Here is a 19,775-nt window from a genome sequence, read left to right as displayed (position 1 = left end):
TGAAGGTTGTATGGCTTTTAAAGTTTGCGCCTAATACGTTTTAAAGTTGGAGCGTGTACGCTGTCAGACCACTCGTTAGTGTCAATCGCATTTTGGGCCAGGGAGGAAAGGAAACGTATTGCGGGGTGAAGTTAGTGAACTAGTATTCTACACCGCAAGCCTACATTTCCACAGTTTGTGGAAAGCGCTCGAAGGTTCCTTCTTGGATAAGTTCATAAGATATGTTCCATAAGTTAGTCATTGGTTACTGAGAGCTTGACATGAAGTGACGTAGGTGAAGCGTCATATATTCTTGAAAAGCGAAACCTGGTGAGGCGCTATCAAAGGCTTAGTACAGACTAAATAGTAATATGGACTGCAAAACCGTGTGGAGTCAGTTATCGCTTTTCGTTCTCGAACTAGCTCGCCACGTGATAAGCGATAACAAAGTTTTCCTTTTCTCTCGTTGTAAATATTATATAAGGTTGTTAGTCTCAAAATCGCGTACAATTCCGATCCTTTCTACTAATTCCTGCTTGAGCACTTGTAAATAGCTCCTTAAAAATATTCAAGCATTTCTCGACTGCTTGCTATTTTGTGGGCTTTAGCGTAGTTCGATGATCTAAAATCACGTAGCCCTATAAAATAAAGACGTTTTAAAAGCTTAAAGAGTGAAGATTGATGGTTCTTTAGTTTGTGGCAAAAAGAAAAGTAATAAAAAAGCAAATGATTTTTTTTTCAGAGAATATACGTTCGGGCAATCAATTTAGAAAGATGCGTGCTCCCCCTTCTATAGCCCCGCTTCATCTTCCATCTTCTTCCTCCTAGTTCTGACCGATAAAATAAAAATGAAAAATATATGTTCAAGAAATATGGCATACGTTTACCACTTAATAATTAAGTGTCAAAAGTTATTGCAACCCCAAAAAGAGAAAAGGAAAGTCGTTTTTATGAATATTGATGGTGAACTGAAACGGATAACGCCAAATACGGACAGTTCTCTGAAGGGAAACTCAAACCGGAACACGGTAAAATAACTGATAGAGACTTTCCTTGGGCACAAAACATCACGCTTTGTCATTAATTTATGCATTCGCGTAATGCATTCTGGCATCTATAGAACGATGTTACCTTCTTCTACTTTATAAATAATTCGTTAACCTATCTGGCGTTGCCCAGGTGTTTTAAAGGCCGACTTCCAACGAAAAGAGTTCTAGCATCGAGACTAACAATGAAGCGACCGTGCCGATTTTCAAATCCCCGCTGGGGCAAAAGTTGGAAGGGTTCTAAATAACTGAAAGCCATGCTATGTGGTTCTAGCGAACAAAGGATAAACAATAGAAATCCTTTTTCCTCCCAAACTTTTGCTTTCCTCTGAAGGAAATTCTCTATTGTTCATCTTCAGTTCGCTAGAACCACATAGCACGGTTTTCAGTTAGCTAGAAGCCTTCCAACTTTTGCCCAGCGGGGATTCGAAAATCGGCCCGGTCGCTCCATTGTTAGTCTCGATGCTCGGTTTTCAGTTTGCTAAAACCCTTTTCGTTAGAAGTCGGCCTTTAAGAGCCTGAAAACCAAGATGAGAGTAATGTCTATGTAGACACTAAATAGTCTTTTCACCCACTCATATTAAATATCTGAATTATAAAATATGTTTTTAAAACACTAACATTTTTCACAATTTTCTACTTCAATTAACTAATGATTAATTAGGGGTTAATCATAAAGCTGAAATGTTACGAGTCTTGAATAGGACATTCTTTACAGGCTTAATATCTAGGGGTTCGCGGACCCAACCTTGAGAATGTCTCAAATAAATCACTTCTGAAAACTGGCGTTATTGCTATCATATATGCAGTTTGGTCAAATTCGGAAAATAACAAACTGTGAGTGCGCTTAAAGAACAAACACCCAGCTTTCTCAAATATATCAAGAACAAAATTTATTTTTCTTGTCGTTTGATCTTCCCTTTAAAAATATTTTACAGTCAAGTAAAGTTCAAGATTTGAGATAACAAGATGGCCCAAGGGCTGGGCCTTAATAGTAATTTTACACTGCTCACGTGACCCCCCGTATAGTTGATCTCCAATAAATCGTACAACTAAAAACATTTCTGAAACACAATCGTGTATCCCTTTAATTTCTAATAACGTCACATTTCAAATAATATTAATGAAACTAAATTGTGCACCCCACTAAAGTATAATTTTTAAAAACCATACGAATCAAATAATGTATTTAAACAAAATCCTGGATCCCCTAAACCAGAAATCACTATGACCGTAAAGCGTCCCCTCTATTTTACGAAACCTAACCTAACCATCCAGCATAATCTCTGATGTATCACGCGCACAAAGTGCAGTAGTGCACGAAAATTATCATCTTGTTTCCCTTCACTCAAAAAAGCCCGCGAGATTTAAACTACCTTTCTTTCCTCTCTCTCCGAGCGGGATGCCCCCTCTCCCTCTTCCCCCTCTCACTAATATACCAGGCAGACAGTTCTCTCTCTACGCGGAGCTTCGTATCGCCACCGCGTACGCTAGCGATCTCTCTCTCTCTCATCGTAAGCGTACGTTTCGCGGACGCGACCGGTTTCCCTCTCTTATCGTAAGCGTTCGTTTCGCGGACGCGTCCGGGACAGGGGTTTTGGTGCCGTTTCTTAAATTTTACCGGAATTAAAATTCCGTGTAAAATTAAAAACAAGGGAAAAATAATTTTGCCATACTCCGAGTGGTCTCCAATATGCTAAGGTTGTACAACATTCAACAACGTGCTAAGACTATGCAGAGGCATGAAAAATTTATGAAGAGTGCAACATAAACTTGACAAATGCCAACCCAATAGGCCTTTCAATAAACCTTCTATGTAATGGACCAGAATCTTAATGGCGGATCCCATGTTAAAGTTTTCTTGCTAAAGTGTCTAAAAATAATAAAAAAAAGAAAGCTAGCCGACGACTAGGTCTTGGAGAAAGACGGTACAATGTAAACAAGTAAAATGGCCGCTTGGTCTCATTTCGCTAAGCCTTGGGACTAATGTTAATTTTTAGGATCTATTTAAAAGTTATGTTTAGTAAAGTAATTAAAAATAGGAAAAATAAAGATTTGCACGTTTGGCAATTGTGAAAGTGAATCAAGGAAATTCAAATGGAAAAACATACGTTTTGTACCTTTCCCAAAACCATCACGTTTGTTTACGTTGTACCACGGTGCGCGGGCAACTGCGCACAGACGTTGTAAGCAGAAAAAATCTCCCAGTTCAGGTCCTACTAGATTGACGGTTCAAGGCGTGACCTTTAAACAAGATGCCCCGGGCTCAGAAACCTTTTCGGAAAGACCTATTCAACACTCTCGCACCAGTGTGACTGCAACACTATACAGTGCCATTTCTAGTTCAGCATTCATTTTCTTTTTAGTTGTTTATGTCGTAACATTTCAATGCAATCAAAGAAAAGGAAAATTAACCCACACTGTAACAAATTTCACAATTTAATTTGCCTAAAAACTAAATCCATCAATTTACTGGTCTATTGAAGGGGTTTCATATTTCTATAGGATTTCGAAAACAACCTTATCGCCCCTCAGTAAGGGGAGGCTTTCATTTAGTATAACTAAAACTTCTTATAATATACTTTTTCCACCTTTTCCAACTGAAATTGGCACTGGAAAAGTGACAGTGTAAATATAGACAGCAAAATAAACACTAGGATTTTACCAGTTTATTCCTATAGCCAGAAGTAAGATGAGACTAGAAGTTAAGAGCTCTAGCATTGGTAGTAGATCCTGGCACTAGGGAACAAATTTGAGGATTTAATGCCGCTTCCATCGCGCCTACACTAGAGAGAAAACAAGACGGCCCAAGGGCTCGTAATAGTAGCCATATCGTACGAGTGAATAGCCCCTCTATACCCTACCCTAATGAGTGGATAACCCCTCTATACCTTACCCTAATGAGTGAATAGCGCTATCTTTTTCAATGCTTAAATGATTTACCGTGCATAAAATCAGAGTGAATAGCCCCTCGATTCCCTACTCTAAACAGTGATTAAATTATAACCGTATAATAAATTTACTTATGCTGTAATTCTAATATTCCGGCGAATCGAAGAACAGATAGTTTTTAGTGATAATCCCCTCGATGAGTTTACAACATAGACTTATGCCGATGCACACTTATCGCATCTTATAAATTTCTAACAAGGACTTATGCCCAGAAACTTTTGAAAGAGAAAGTTTAGTTATAGTGATTACGCATTTTAGTGATTATCCCTCGAATTACCTTTAGCAATGCTAAAATGATCAAACGCATAACGCTCATTTAACACTATGTTAGCTCTATCTAAACCCACATTTGAATTAACCGCCAAAACGTTCCAGTCAAACATAACATAGATGACGATAGCTACCGAACGAGAACGAAACACATGAGGGGAAAATCGTTATCTATTTAATTAGCACATACATAAAAAGAAAATAAATATAAAAACCCCAAACATACAAATTCATAAGCATCCGACCCCACAGATAAAAATTCAAAAGTTTCCGACCCCACAGATTAAGAGGTACCCCACCCCACATCACCCCGACATTTTAGAGATAAGAATAAATAATAAAAAACTCGGGGTTTCTATCAAGTCTCTAAAGCTCAGTGGTTAGAATGTCTGCCTGTTGCGCCAGTGACCCGGGTTCGATTCCCGGGTCTGACCTGAAAAAATTTTAATTAAAATTAAATCTCTAACCGAGCCCAGTAACCCCTATGGGTGGGTTGTGGAAATATAAAGTTCCTTTTAAGCTAAAATCTGACGATAACGAAGCGACAACCCCGGCCACTACTACTACTACTACTACTACTACTACTACGGACGGACGGCTCGGGTCAAACTAAGAGCCTATCGTATACTACGATATGGCTAAAAATTGGTCGAGTTCCATAAGAACTTCCTACCCCTTCCCCTCAACCTAAAGCCGCGGAACACGACGCGAGTGCTTGAATCTAGTTAGGCCGTCTACCGCCGCGAGAGTCTCACGTTTTGAAGGGAAAATTCAGAAACCGCTACCAGAAGGCCAACCGTTGGTGTGTTATCAAGAATATTCACTTTCGCCAAGTGAAGAATTTGGTTAGCTCAGTACTTCTAGTCTCATCTTACTTCTGCTATAGCCAAAAGCAGAAGTGAGATGAGACCAGAAGTACTGAGCTAACCAAATTCTTCACTCGGCGAAAGTGAATATTCTTGATAACACACGAACGGTTGGCCTTCTGGTAGCGGTTTCTGAATTTTCCCTTCAAAGCGTGAGACGCTCGTGGCGGTAGACGGCCGAACTAGATTCCAGCACCCGCGTCCGTTTTCGCGGCTTTAGGTTGAGGGGAAGGGGGTAGGAAATGATTTTGGAATTCGACCAATTTGTTTCTCTCTAGTTTTAGCGCGTGGGAAGCGGGATAAAATTCTCAAATTTGTTCACTAGTGCCAGGATCTACTATCAATGCTAGAGCCCTACACTTCTAGTCTCATCTCACTTCTGCCAAAAGTATATAGAATAAAAACAAAAAGTACACTTCGTTGAAACTTGCTCACGCCGCGTAATATGAGAAGCCCTCCCTTATCCCAGAATAGTGTCGACCCCCTCCGTGTATGATTACCTTCCCGACCGTTTCACAGGGAACAAGCCAAGAATAGGCTCATAAAGTAGCAGATGCTTGCTCTAGTACGAAAAATTAACGTTTGGATCGCCAGCCTCATGTACTACTTTCTATAAAACTATGACGTCAAGAAGCTCTGGCTGATTGATTAATTCGTGTAGGGAGTTGAGAGTAGGGTAGTTTACTTCTCAGTTAACATGTCGTCTACAGCCAAAGGCGGGAAATTTTTAATGATGTATACTTTTTGTTTTTATTCTATATACTTTTGCTATAGCTATACGAGTTGGAAGCCGATTAAGGACTTTTCATAAACAGTTAAATGACGTATTTGTTTTTCGTCTACACGGGTACAGACAAACAAACGAACTAATCACGAGCGCAATACTTCGTTACCATACGATGTAACTAGAAACTTGTTAGTAACGAGCGAGTCAATACTTAGGCTTTTTCAATCGCTTTGGAATAAAATAAGAAGCGAGTCAATGCTTAGGCTTTTTCAATCGCGTTAGTATAAAATAAGAAAAGTGTTGGAAGTTGCGTAGGTCGAAACGAAACCCAATCTTTAATAATTATTTACCCCCTCCCAAAAGAAGAAACGCCCCCTAAGAAAATTGCAGTCGTATAATTTATTCGCGCCACTCCCACAGATAATACAGTTTTTTTCTCCTTCAAACTCTCTTAAACGCTTTTAAAAAACGTTTAATTTTCACTATATTTTCTCATTACGAGAACTTGGCCCATCCGAGAAAGGATAACAAACTGTTACCAGCTTCTCTCTCGCCATCAATAGCTAGATATACGACCTGAGAATTTCCTGGGCCACGACTTGAATCTTTTATATATTTGAATAAGTGGTTTGTTTTTTCTTTATGCAGAGTCACAATTCGTTACCAAATTTGATGAAACTGAATGGTTGACATTACTAACACTAGGGGAAGGTTTTAGAAGTTTCGCCAGATTGGTTCTGCGAACTGCAAGCCATTAAGTATGTCAGGTTTGCTTTGTGATTGTCTCTAATAAAACAGTGGTTTTTTTAAATTGAAAGCTGTAAACATTCTTCATGCAGATACTTCACACATGTGTGCCCATAGACTATTTAGTGTTTTAGTGTCTACAGAAGTGAGATGAGACTAGAAGTGAAGGGCTCTAGCATTGATAGTAGATCCAGGCACTAGTGAACAAATTTGAGGATTTTATGCCGCTTCCCACGCGCTAAAACTAGAGAGAAACAAATTGGTCGAATTCCAAAATAAATTTCCTACCCCCTTCCCCTCAACCTAAAGCGGCGGATCACGAACGCGGGTGCTGGAATCTAGTTCTGCCGTCTACCGCCACGAGCGTCTCACGTTTTGGAGGGGAAATTCAGAAACCGCTACCAGAGGGCCAACCGTTGGTGTGTTATCAAGAATATTCTCTTTCGCCGAGTGAAGAATTTGGTTAGCTCAGTACTTCTGGTCTCATCTCACTTCTGGTGTCTACATAGACTAGGAACTCTTTCTAGTTCCTTAAAATATCCGGGTATCTTCGGGTAACTTAGCTAGTAGTAATTAACAAAAATAATCTGTGCTAAGAAATATCATAAGCTTAAGCATGATGAGCATGAATCGTTCTTGTCCATACGTATGACACTACCTATGCTTCATAATGCTAGCGACTTACTGAGAGCTAGTTCGGGAACGATGCGAGCATTGACTACACTCGATTTTGCAGTCCATCTTCCAATTTAGTGTGTAATAAGCCTTTGATAGCGAATCACCAGGCGTCACGAGCATCTATGAGGTTTCACTTACGTAACTTCACCACAAGCTCTCAGTAATCACTGACAAACTTATTTAACATATCTTATAAACTTTTGGACTCAATAAAGGGAAGTGCCGAAAAGTATAGTTTGTTCAACCCAGGAAATTCTCAGGACCTGGTTACATCACGCGGTAAATGATGAAGTATACTCGAAGCAATTTATTTTCGGTGAAATTTAGCCTCCTACGCGTTTAAAATTGAAAAATACCAATCTCAGCACCATGTACTATGACATTTAGCCTTAGGTTTTGATTTAAGCGCTCGCGTCACGATTCAAATTGTGCTCATACAGTTACCTAAATGAATTTACAAAAACATAGGCTTACCTACGGGATGCAATCTCAGCTATAGTGATAGCGATTAAGATTCGAACCGAATTCGATTGACTTTGCGAATACGCGAGTCTAGAAATAAAAAAATCAGTTCTTTAGCTTCTGTCTGTCTTCACTAATTATTAAGCGCAACTCGACAAGACGTCACCGAGTCTGTATTGACAGTCATAGTCCGGGCCTTGCCAAACTAAAACTATAGTCTTCATTTCAAAATTTCGCCTGTCAAAAAATAAGACCAAGTGTGGGGCAACGAAAAGGGGAACGTAACGGAGCTCATGCAACAAGAATGAATCTAATAAATTATAACGTGAATATTTAATTATGACAAATTCTATAGGTCAGGCTTTTTTGTGTTATTAAATAAGAGCACTTTATAGATTGAAGTAGTGTTTCTCAGTATAAATATTTCCGTCTCGGAAGGTTTTCGGAACAACTTTTAAACTTCGAGTCAAAAAATCGTAAATAGGAGACAAAATTGGCATAATATACAAACTAAGAAACGCGTATATCATGAAGTAGGTTTAAGATATTAATGGTTCTAAATAATATATCATTTTTTTATAGGGGGCGCGGTATATAGTATTAAGGCGGAACCTCCGGTATGTTGGTCCAAAGACGTTTAATAGGGCATCAGAGTTACCAGTCCACTCAAGTCCTTTTGTTTGAAGCCATATCTAACATCCTTTGGATGCACATACCGGGTGTTCCCCTTTGACAAATAAGGCAGTCAAACAATAAGAGTATTTTACCCCCGACTTTTGGGAAGGGCCTAGTCTTTCCTGCCCGTCTCTATTAGTCTAGTTTAGTCACTTTATTTAAAGGGAAGCTAACATAAAATTATACCTTAAAAGGATGGCCTATTTCGAAATATAAAACGAAAAATCTTTAAAGAAATAACTCTCATTTCAAAATAATAATCATTTAACTAGTCTGGAAAATGAGGACTACTGTGCCGCCATTGGTTTAGTGGCGTCTGCTAAATCGAACTTCTTACCCTTACCTTGTTTAAAGGAAAGGTGAGCTTAAAAGAACGGCATTTTTCGAAGTATAAAACAAAAAATATTTAAAAAAAGATCTCTTATTACAAAATAATTAGTCTTAAAAATGCCGCTATTGTTTTAGTGGCGTCTGCTAAAAAGAACCTCTTACCCCTACGGGATTGATTAAATTGTCACAGACTGAGAGAGGTAAGGGTAGGAGACTCGGTTTAGCAGACACCACTAATTAAAAAGTTCAGCTAGCTAATTGGACCAAGTCATCTTGCGACTTATTGCCACTTATCTAACGCCTTTACAATGCATAGAGGGGTGGTGGCTAGCCCCTATGCCACAGCTAACCGACAGCGCCCTATACTAACTATTACCGTTAACCTCTGCAAGTTTTGACTTATTAAATTAAGACTTATTAAATGCTAATTATTTTGTAATAAGATATTTTTCTTTTCATTTTATATTTAGAAAAAGCTCGTTCTTTCAAGGTACAATGTTTGTTAACTGACAGGCTATAAAATCATATTTTAGAGTATACTACTTTATCCTCCAAGTTGCCTGCTGGCCTCCTTGGGTAAATGTTATGAAAAACCAAATATAGAAAATCTTCAAAATAAATTTCTCAGAAATCCAAAACATTTTCGCATATTCGTGTGAGATTTGAAAATATTCACGGACGCATATAGGGAAGATCGTATTCTTAGCAATTAAGGAGGAGAGTGGGAAGTGACATTCCTCGGAATTAGATTTCAAACTCCGTTTTTTTTACTTTAGCGGCGGAACCCCTGCAATTTCTGTCGAGCTTTCTTATAGGTGTTAGTGAGTGTCATTTAAATGGGGCTATTGACTCTATCGCTAGAGGAGGGGGTCTCTATTAATAATTTAATAGCAAAATTCGGTTCATTTATTATTACTTTCAAATTTAAATTCACTATTAAACGTTACCTACACACTACATTATACAAACGGATCTTTCATCCATTAGAAATGTTTTTTAAGAAATGAAAAAAAAAAGCTATTTCAAATAAGGGAGCAAGGCGCGTGGGACACCCACGGACATGGCATATAATTCATATAAGAGATAATCAGCCCTTATAAACGATTAGCATCAAAGAGACCCGGCGTTGCCCGTTAGGATATTTTGGTTACTTTTCAGGCAACCATTATATAATATGGTGACATGTTCAACCTCAAAAAGCCACAAAGGTTGTCTATCGGATATATATATCGATAAGATTTTTTTCTGTGACTCGAAAAAGTTTCGAGCATCAAACCAAGGCTCGATAAATACTTGAACCTGCTTTTGGAAGACCTTTAACTCCGAAAATGGGATGTAGTAGCTATAAAAATCTACTAGAAAGTCACGCTTAATGGTTAATAGACGCAAGTTAGTGCTCATTGGGTAGTTTAGATCATAATACCAGTGTAATGTAGTAGGGAAGTATAGCTCCTAGCTGGTAAAATAGTGGAAGTAAAAGTCATAAAATACAGTAAAAGGCGCGTTGACTACTATTATTATTATTTTTTATTTTATTAATTAATAATTTTTTTTTTGTTTTGAAGTTCAGCTTAGTAATTTTCGTTTGGGACTTGCGCGAAGTATAACAATGGCTAGAGATGACTTCGGTGAGGAATGAGATTCCGCAGAAGATATTAATGAGGAATTAAGTTTGACAAATATAAAGGGAAGACGACTAATACCGTCTGGGAATGGTTTGAAGTAGTTGTCGATGATCAATATTGCTCTAAATGTTTATTATGAGAGCGATAAATCAACAGAACGTGTGGAAATACTAGAAAATCAATTCCCAATTACTCGATAAACACTCGAAACAAATTTTCCAACTACTCGATATTCGATAAGGTAAAATTTCAATGCTCGAGACTCGACTCGAAACCAAAAATTCAAGGCTTGCACAGCCCTATCACATGTTTATAAGATATCTTTCATAAATTTTTAAGATATGCTTCGTAAGTTTATAAGATATGTTTCATAAGTATGACACTACGTATACTTCGCAATGCTAGAGACTTAGTGTGAGCTAATTCGAGAACGACGCGAGAATTGACTATACTCGGTTTTGCAGTCCATCTTCCTATTTAGTGTGTTCTAAGCCTTTGACAGCACCTCACCAGGCGTCGGTTTACGAGAATATATGACGTCTCACCTACGTCACTTCATGACAAGCTCTCAGTTACCAATGACAAACTTATGGATCATATCTTATGAACTTATGATATCATCCGGTATTTTAAATATTAATGAAATCGTTTGAAACGAAATGATTTACGTTTCTGGGGGCAAATTTACCTATGTTGTAGGCCCCTTATAATTGGACACTTTGTACTCAGTTTCACCAAAGAGAATATACCAAGAGGAGAAGAAAGTTTAGTCTTTCACAAGGCTTTTGAAAAGCCCGGCCACGGTTTTGGAGTATCTGGATCCGGTTTTTGTTGATTGGGTAAGCAACGACGCCTTTTATTTGTTAAATTATGTCGACTGCTTATTTTTGGTGGTTGTAAAAGGTTGATCTCTGGGTTGACCGTTGACGTACAAAAATAATTTTTAAGCAGACGACACGTGAACAACGGAAACTAGTTTCTCCAAATTCAGAGCCGGTCCTTATTTCCAAAGTTTCCGCTCCACTTGGTATATTCTCTTTGGTTTCACCCAAACAAAACACCCTAAAATTTATGGCATATTTATCAGAAACACCCTGTAGATTTCGTAAAAACTACATTATGTAATGATTGATTTTTTAAACGAATTATGTATAATCTCCCATAACATAAGGAGTGAAACTATCAATGTTTAAATTTCGATAAAATAATTTCTGTTAATTGCCAGATGAAGCAAAGATTCGTACTAGTGTTGCTAATTTTTTGGGAAAATAAAAAAGTCATCGAGTCGGTTTTAAACCCATTTCTCAACCAGTGTAGAACCTAACCTTAAAACAATGCAATTCATTTGTCAATGTGTCTGGTAAAGCTTTTATAAAAATCGCGGGAAAACAGAGCTTCTATTTTACTTCTTTGTTTTGAAACGACTAATTAGTAAATGTATGGGCTTGACTTGTCATCTCAGATCTCACACTATAATAAAGTAGAATAGACTGAATTCTAAAACCTAAACTATTTTTACTTCTTTTCAAGTACACTGAAACGCATCAATACTCAATCGTATATAAATTAGCATAATTTCAGATGTTAAACAGTAAACCTTATAGTAAAGAAGTAGTGTTTGCAAAAGGCGCTAGAAGAGAGAGTTTAGTCTCTATTCCATTGATTTAAAACAAAATACATTATTTGAATACAATTAAATCGAAGACGTAACTTCGTAATTGATAAATTGGCTTCAGAAAAATGCGGATAACTTACCTTGGATAACAATTTTTGTTTTTATAAACCCGGCATGGTTGATTATACAATTTGCGCAGTTTCTCTTGATAACAACATATACCTTACGGAAGGAAGACTTTTCTTCGCTTCTGTCGAGTTGAATTTTTATATAAACGAGCGAACGAGCGCGATCGTGTCCGAGTATAGACGTCTTATGGGATGAAGGAATAAAATGTCACTGACCACTCTCTCTCATCCTATCTCTATTCGAAACAAACGCCAATCTCTCTCCGGGCTCTTAGAGGGCAACTCCATGAGGGGGAAGAAGATTATTTCAGATTATTTCTCTGTACCGCGTCAACGCCAATCAACATTCACTTTCCCTCAGCTCCAGTTAGTTCAATGGCAATGGGATCACCACCGTCCAACGCTAAGCCTATTTACATTACGAGTCACTTCGAAACAAAAGAAGCAAAGCAAACCAATTTCAGCTATGCAATTTAAGACATCCTAAGCAAAATATTAAAATTCTACAGTATGTACTTGCTTCCTCTAGGCTTCGATAACCACTATTTTTTTTATCAATTTCCATCTATAAATTACAGCCGGAAGTGCAACACTGCGTTCATTGCCTCCTCGAAGCTTTCATGGCCCGTTCTCAAGAGAGTCACTTTAAGTATACCACTGTTTCCCACTAGAAAGGCCGTTTCCCAGACTTTTTCGCGCCTTAATTCCGACGAAATGAAGTCACATTCAAATTATAATATCTATTTTGCGAAATACAAATATGGCGGGAAAAGTCCTTCTAAAAATAGCACCATGGACGGGCCTTAATAGAAGAGGCAGTGCTGCGTACAATGAGCTTTAATTAAACCATCGGAAGTGATCGAATCTAAATGGTGATTGCGTGAAGCAAAGCGAATAGTGCCCTAATCACCCTTCCCCCATCACCCCCAAACCTAATCGAAAAGGAGCATGGCTTGAGAATGTTTGTTTAAGCACTCATCTTATACAGTTAACGTTAATCCTTCTGACGAAATTAATGAAGTATTTCTTTTACTCGCTCTGAGATCGCTTGAGATTTGCTCTGTTCCAAGGTGTCCTCAGATTTCTCTGGAAATGAATAAGTATCATTTCCAGAAATGCTTTAACGTTATTTTTTTCCCGCCTAAACGTCTTTACAGATTTAGCAAGTAAATTAGTTACGAGCGTATCTCGACCGAGCATGCTCGGTAAATGGAAAACGGATATCAGTAAGCAAGCCGATGTAAATTATAAATGATACACGAAAAACATTTCAGAAAGCTCGGAGACCATCCCAGAGCAGTAAATGGAATACTCTATACGGCAACAGTCTTGTAGTTGAAAAACTCTTGCAAAAGAATAAATGATCTGTTTATTGGGTGTGCAAACTCTTATTTGGTAGTATCTGTCCCTTCCCTTTCAAACTGCATTTCTCGATTTAAATTTCAGAACGACTTAATAATCGGTAAATGGAAACGTTTCCACAGATTTAGCGAGTAAATTAGTTACTAGCGGATTTCGGACCCGGCGCTCGGTAAATGGAGAACGGATATTGGAAAACGAGCTGATGTAGGTCTATTAAATGGTACGCGCAAAACCTTTCAGTGCACTCCGAGGGCGCTCCAGAGCAGTAAATGGAATACCCTCTAAGGCAACAGTCTTGTAGTTGGAAAACTCGTGCAATAGAACAAATCATTTGTTTATTCAGTTTGCAAACTCTCATTTGATAGTCTCTGCCCCTTCCCTTTCAAACTGTATTCCTCGATTTAAATTTTAAAACTACCTCATAAAAATGCCCACATGAAAAAAGCCATTAAGATAATCGTTTTAACAGATAAAATAAGGTTACACGCGCGCGCTTTTAACTGAAAACAAGTGGCCATTTCACAATCGCACGTATATTACCCTACTATTAAAATGGAATTAGAGAAATGGGACGGACGTATTATACGTACCCTGTTAAAGAAATAAATTATAAAACTCACCTGTTTTATTAATTGTTTCTTTGTACGTATATTGTTATAAGAGTTCTGACAATTAATGAGACTATACAATAGCGGAAGATTTAACCCGCACGCTAAGAGAAAACCTTTACATATGTCAACGAGAGAGAACGGTGGTGCTAGCTGTTCTTCCCGACGCGAAACCCACAAAGAGAACAGAATTTAGGAAGAGCAGCACAGTACTCCAGAAAACACACACACTCCCATCCATCAAAAGCCCATTCATTTGAAGTGAGGAACGACCCATTTTCAACTTCAAACTTCACCATTATTAACTCATGTTAAAATGCTACGGTTCTTATATATCTTTACGTGGTTCAGCGTTGCATATTCATCCACCTCAGAGTCCACTCTTTTATCAAGTTAACTTTGGATACGACGATCCCGTGGGCGCCTGAAAGAGAGAGGACAAACTAATACCCTACTTAATAAATTGATATTTCGAAGAGCGTCAACTGTCATTTCTTAGGCCATGGAACTTCGTACATTATACAAACAACAGGGTGGTTGATTAAAAGTCAAATTTTCAACCAAACTATAGAGTTTTGCCGATGCTCGTGTGTCTGTTGAATAAACACTCCAATAGATAAAAAATACGGACCCAAAGATAAACCTAAAAAATTAAGCTATATCCCTTTCTCTGATAGATATTTCAAATATGAATTTACCACCAAGCGCGAAGATTTACTATCTATATCTATTTAAGTAAAAGTCCTAACTGACTGACTGACATTTTGCAAGGACGTTATTCAAAAGTAGTAGCAAGAGAAAATAGAAGAGAGTTTAATACTTCTGCCTCCAGCCTCCGTGTGCTGCGCCAAGTTTGAGGCGTTAGATTTCTACCGCTCTAGCGTCGCGACCCTCTCCCCTCCCAGGATAGGTTCTTCAAAACTTTTACAGAGAAAAAAATTCTTCTCGAAAAATAGACTGGGGGCTCAGAGGCGGCGGACGAGAAGCGGCTCCCTCTCCCAGAATCCCTTACTTTCCGAAAACACAATACCTAACCTCTAGCCTTCTGATTGGCTACTTGAAGTTTTAGGGGGGTGGGGGTAAAAAGAAAAAGAAAAAAAAACGAAACAGGACGACCCTCAAAAGAGGTAGAAAGCATTGCTAACGTCAAATTTCCACCCCCCCCCCCCAAGTATGATGCTCTCATCTATCTTCTCTTGGTAGTAGTTATATTCATTTTGAAATATTTTTTTCAATCCACGGCGACCAGTATTGTAAAAAACGTTTTTTACTAAATAACGTCCGTACCTTTCAAGCGATTTCATTAGTATAAATTAGTAGACGGGTTATAAGTTTCAACATGCCACCATATTTTAAAATGGCGGCTTGAAAAGTAAGAATAATGTCTAGACGGACAACGCCGGGTCTTTTTCTGCTTCTAATTTTTCTGCTGTCTGCTTTAATCGGGGCAATATTTATTTCACGTATCTATGAAGCGTATGTACCCCTTATGTGTATATTTGAGAGATAAAACAAATGTTAGTTTTCGAGGACAATAAAATTGTATAAGTTAGTTATCATCTATTTTTTTCTGCTCAAGTTTCCAATTTCGACTTTATTTTTAATTACAACGCAAGCATATATTTCAAAAAGGTCGTATTTCATCATAAATTTATTATTAAAATATTAGCATTTGAAAATTTAAGACTTCCATATGAAGGACTTTGCACCTACTTTACAGTAACTTAAAGCTCTACCAACAAGACTAGAAACTAAGTGCATAAAACTTTGTAGGATATAATTTAAATGCTGTCAAAAACTTTCTTTCACAAACAACAATAAATAAAGGCGAAGTTAATCATTTAGTTTTCGATTTTTTGGCTACCGTTATTATTAGCTTTTAAAAAGTGTTTTAGTGCTTTGAAAAGTAAAAACATTTGAAGAACACCATCTCAAATAATTCTTTAGCTCTCCGAGTGACGATGACGTCACGGAGAGGTATTACACTGGACGATTCTGTGTGTGTTTGTCACCGCATATCGCAGTTGGCAATTTTTGGCTTCTACTCCCATCGTTAAGATTAAGAAGTACGCTGCGATCGACCAGGAATAAAGTTTCTTAAAACGATTTAGCTAGAATTAAGGTAAATTACTGACGATTAAAATAATTAATATCAATTATATTTATTTAAGAAAAAGTCTAGGGCTGTGCGAGCCTGCAATTTTTGGTTTCGAGCCGAGTCTCGAGTATTGAAATTTTCCCATATCGAGTATCGAGCCGAGTCTCGAGTATTGAAATTTTCCCATATCGAGTATCGAGCCGAGTCTCGAGTACACGAATCAAGCATCGATTTGTTGGAAAATTTGTTTCGAGTATTTATCGAGTAATTGGGAATTGATTTTCTAGTATTTCCACTTATCGCTCTCATAATTGACATATAGTGTAATTTTGATCATCGACAGCTACTTGAAACAATTCCCAGAATGTATTAGTACCTTTAAATTTAAGAAACTTAATTCCTCATTAATATCTTCTTCGGAATCTCATTCCTCACCGAAGTCACTTCTAGCCATTGTCATACTTTGCGCACGTCCCAAACGAAAATTACTAAGCTGAACCTTAAAAAAAAAAGATAAACTAATAAAATAAAACAATAATAATAATAGTCAACGCCCCTTTAACTGTATTTTATTACTTTTACTATTGAACCAGCTAGGAGCTACCATCCTACTACATTACACTATTATGATCTAAACTACCCAATGAGCAATAACTTGCGTCTGTTAACCAATAAACGTGACTTTCTAGTATATTTTTATAGCTCCTACATCCCATTTTCACAGTTAAAGGTCTTCCAAAAGTAGGTTCGAGTATTTATCGAGCCTTGATTTGATACTCGAAACTTTTTCGAGTCTCAGAAAATCCCTTATAGAGTATCGAGTCGAGTACTCGCACAGCACTAAGAAAAACCTGTTAATTGCGTTTCGACTCGGAGAGGTTTATTTGGTTTCCCAACTTGTCTTTCTTGGGCAACTTCAGTGTTATCCATTTGACTTCCCTTAAATAGTTCGCGTAATCGCGTTATGCTCTATAGACCCTTTAGGTAAGTAGGGGTAAAATAGTGTGGTGTTTGACCTTTCTGTTTTAAGACAGAACATCCGGTACGTTGATCAAAAGATGTTATCTATGATTTCGAACAATTAAGGACTTTGGTAGACTGGTAAAATTGAAGCTCTATCGAATGGGTCCACATACCGGATGTTCCTTCTTAACCCTATACGGGATTTACCTGTCGGCGGCCTTTAGTTAGTGGCTGACATTGCCTGTCGTCGAACGCGCTCTGTAGCCTTGGCAGAACAACTCTCCGAAAAGGGGGCGGTAACCTCGTAAGTCCCGTATATCAAGCAGACGATACTCCAGCCCCCTTTAAAAAAAGTTCTGTTAGTTCATCAAATCTTACAGATCGTTTGTAGATAGATCCGAAAATAAAATCCAGATCAATTTAGAACGTATTTAGAGAGATGATTTTTCATTTCCAATAAAATTCAATTAGCAATCCTCACAGTAATGATACGATTTTCTCATATCTACAATTTTTACTTGAATTTTTCTGTTTTTCCTCTTAAACTTCAGTTTTGTATAATTAATTTTTCTTGGTTTCCCTAACATTATCGTTGAAAACCAAATTTTTCAATTGGTAAAAAAACAACTCCCCCCCCAAGACCATAGCTTACACTGCATGTGTTAAGAATATAGTAGTATTATATTATCCCATGGCCTGGAATATCTAATCAACACTGTAGTATTTCTTGTCTGGCCAAAATTGACTAAAACGGGTAATTAAAGCATTGGAATTTTTAGATCCAAACATGAATTACTAGGTAAAAAACCCATAGTATCCCCGGTTGTTTTAAGGGACTGGAAACTAGAGGGGCTAACCACTGTCAGATTCCCTGTACACAGATTAAGGACTAAGTGTAATAATTTAGCACTGTCTAGGTCAGGGTTTTCATAGATTACGCGTAATCACTTCAGTAAAGTCAAAGGTACAGTCGTATACACCGATTACACTAAGTAACCGGCCCCTCGGAATAATCTACATGATGTCGTTTCAAAGAATCTTATTTTAACTTATTTTTACAACAACTTCCAGTGTTCATAAAGCTAAAATGTCTAGATTAGAACGTTCTCTACAGGATTTACAGCAAGAGATTCGTAGACCTGAACAAAAATTGTTGAAATTCGGTAAAAAAATTGTGACTTTGCATTAAAAACAAACATAAAAACAAACCAATTTCTCAAAAATATTTAAGATTTACGATAAATTTTGACCTTCGACCTCAAGACAATAATTCGTGTAAATTATTATCCTTCTGGAACGTTCAACAACTGGCCTACACCACGGATTATAACAATACGCTCTGTTAAATTCTAAGAACTGTGAAACAGTAACAAGCTCGATAATCTTTCTCGTGCGTGTATTCATTGTAGCTGAGGAGTTTGTATTTCTTGTCTAATCCAAGATACGTCTTGCCCATTAAATTTTCAAGGTTTATAGCAAATAGACCTAAATAATATAGCATCCCAGCTGTGGTTGATAACGTCATTCCGTTGTCATAGCAACGTTCTGAGAAGATACTATGGAAAATTATTCCGGAGAGTCTGTAATTATTGAGGAGTTAAGGAACTTCTGTTGTAGAATCTTATATACATTTAAGAAAGTTTATATTCGTTATACCATGAATTTATTGTTAATGAATAAATTCATGGTTATACACATTGACAATTCTTTATCGAATTTGACCATTGATCTGAATGGTAACACTTGGGGAAGGTTTTAAAAGTGGTTTGGTTAAGTTCCTCAAGATTGAGTCCGAGAACCCCTTACCATTAATCCTGTATAGAACGTTCTACCCCTAACATTTAACCTCTATGATTAACTCCCAATACGGGTGGGTCCAAAGACAATTTAGCGTTTAGTGCAGCCAGGTTTACAGTTCTATTAAACCTCCGGGAACTTCGGGTAGCTTTGCTGGTTTAAGCTCGGCTGCCGGCGTCTCAAATGAAAAATAATCTCAATGGATGACACTTTTACTTTCCAAGTTGTTGAAATATGACAAAAGAACCAGACTTAGTCACTACACATGGTCAAAGTACATATAGATTTCATTCAAAAAACGGATCCAACTTCACAGGGAAAAATTTTATACAAGAAAGCCTTCTTAACAGTCTAAAGCCACGCAGTAGACTATTCGCGTTCAATGTAGGCTTTACACTAAAGTTTAATTCCGTATTTTCGAAAATTAGGCCCTAATCAACTCCAAAAAGAATTATTTTTACATGTTAACATGATGGTGCTATAGAAATGCGTATTTCTTCTTACATAATACGTTGTTAAACTTCTTAGGGACCGAACACTAATGACCAGTGGCATAACTACGTCAAATGCTCCCCAATAGGGTTGCCAGGGAATTTTCGGATTCAAACTTTACCGGGTTTACCCAGATTTTTCTCTACGATTATCCTTGCCTTTTAGGCCTAAAGTTTTCAATATTAACAGTAATTTATATTTCTTTTATTAAATAAACTTAGCCCTGATATCCACACACTAACGTTTTGTGAAAAAAGTGACTAAAAATTAAGTAAGATTAAGCTATTTAAAAGGGTCGACGTGTTGGGTTAAATTTATTACGTTACTAAGAGAGTTTTTCACAGATGGCCGATTT

The 19,775-nt window shown here is 37.5% G+C and overlaps 1 protein-coding gene across 5 annotated transcripts in view; it reads right to left on the bottom strand.

Moving 5' to 3' along the window:
- Positions 1-14,481, bottom strand: part of LOC149717065 (putative 3',5'-cyclic phosphodiesterase pde-5) — a 71,390-nt gene extending 56,909 nt beyond the window's left edge. Inside the window, exon 1 of one of the 5 annotated variants that reach the window (XM_089834806.1) lies at positions 14,083-14,481. The gene's annotated coding sequence lies outside the window, so the exon portion shown is untranslated. Of the gene's footprint in view, positions 1-3,136; positions 3,157-7,739; positions 7,881-12,112; positions 12,716-14,082 lie in introns of those variants that run through there. The other 4 variants (XM_089834848.1, XM_089834798.1, XM_089834812.1 and 1 more) reach the window with 4 other exon arrangements.
- Between the last annotated feature and the right edge of the window lie 5,294 nt (positions 14,482-19,775).

The sequence above is a fragment of the Phalangium opilio genome, unplaced genomic scaffold (assembly GCF_054372755.1).
Source record: "Phalangium opilio isolate 3A_F unplaced genomic scaffold, DU_Popi_V2 ptg000003l_1, whole genome shotgun sequence".
Lineage (NCBI taxonomy): Eukaryota > Metazoa > Arthropoda > Arachnida > Opiliones > Phalangiidae > Phalangium > Phalangium opilio.
This window is presented reverse-complemented; position numbering and strand designations above follow the sequence as displayed.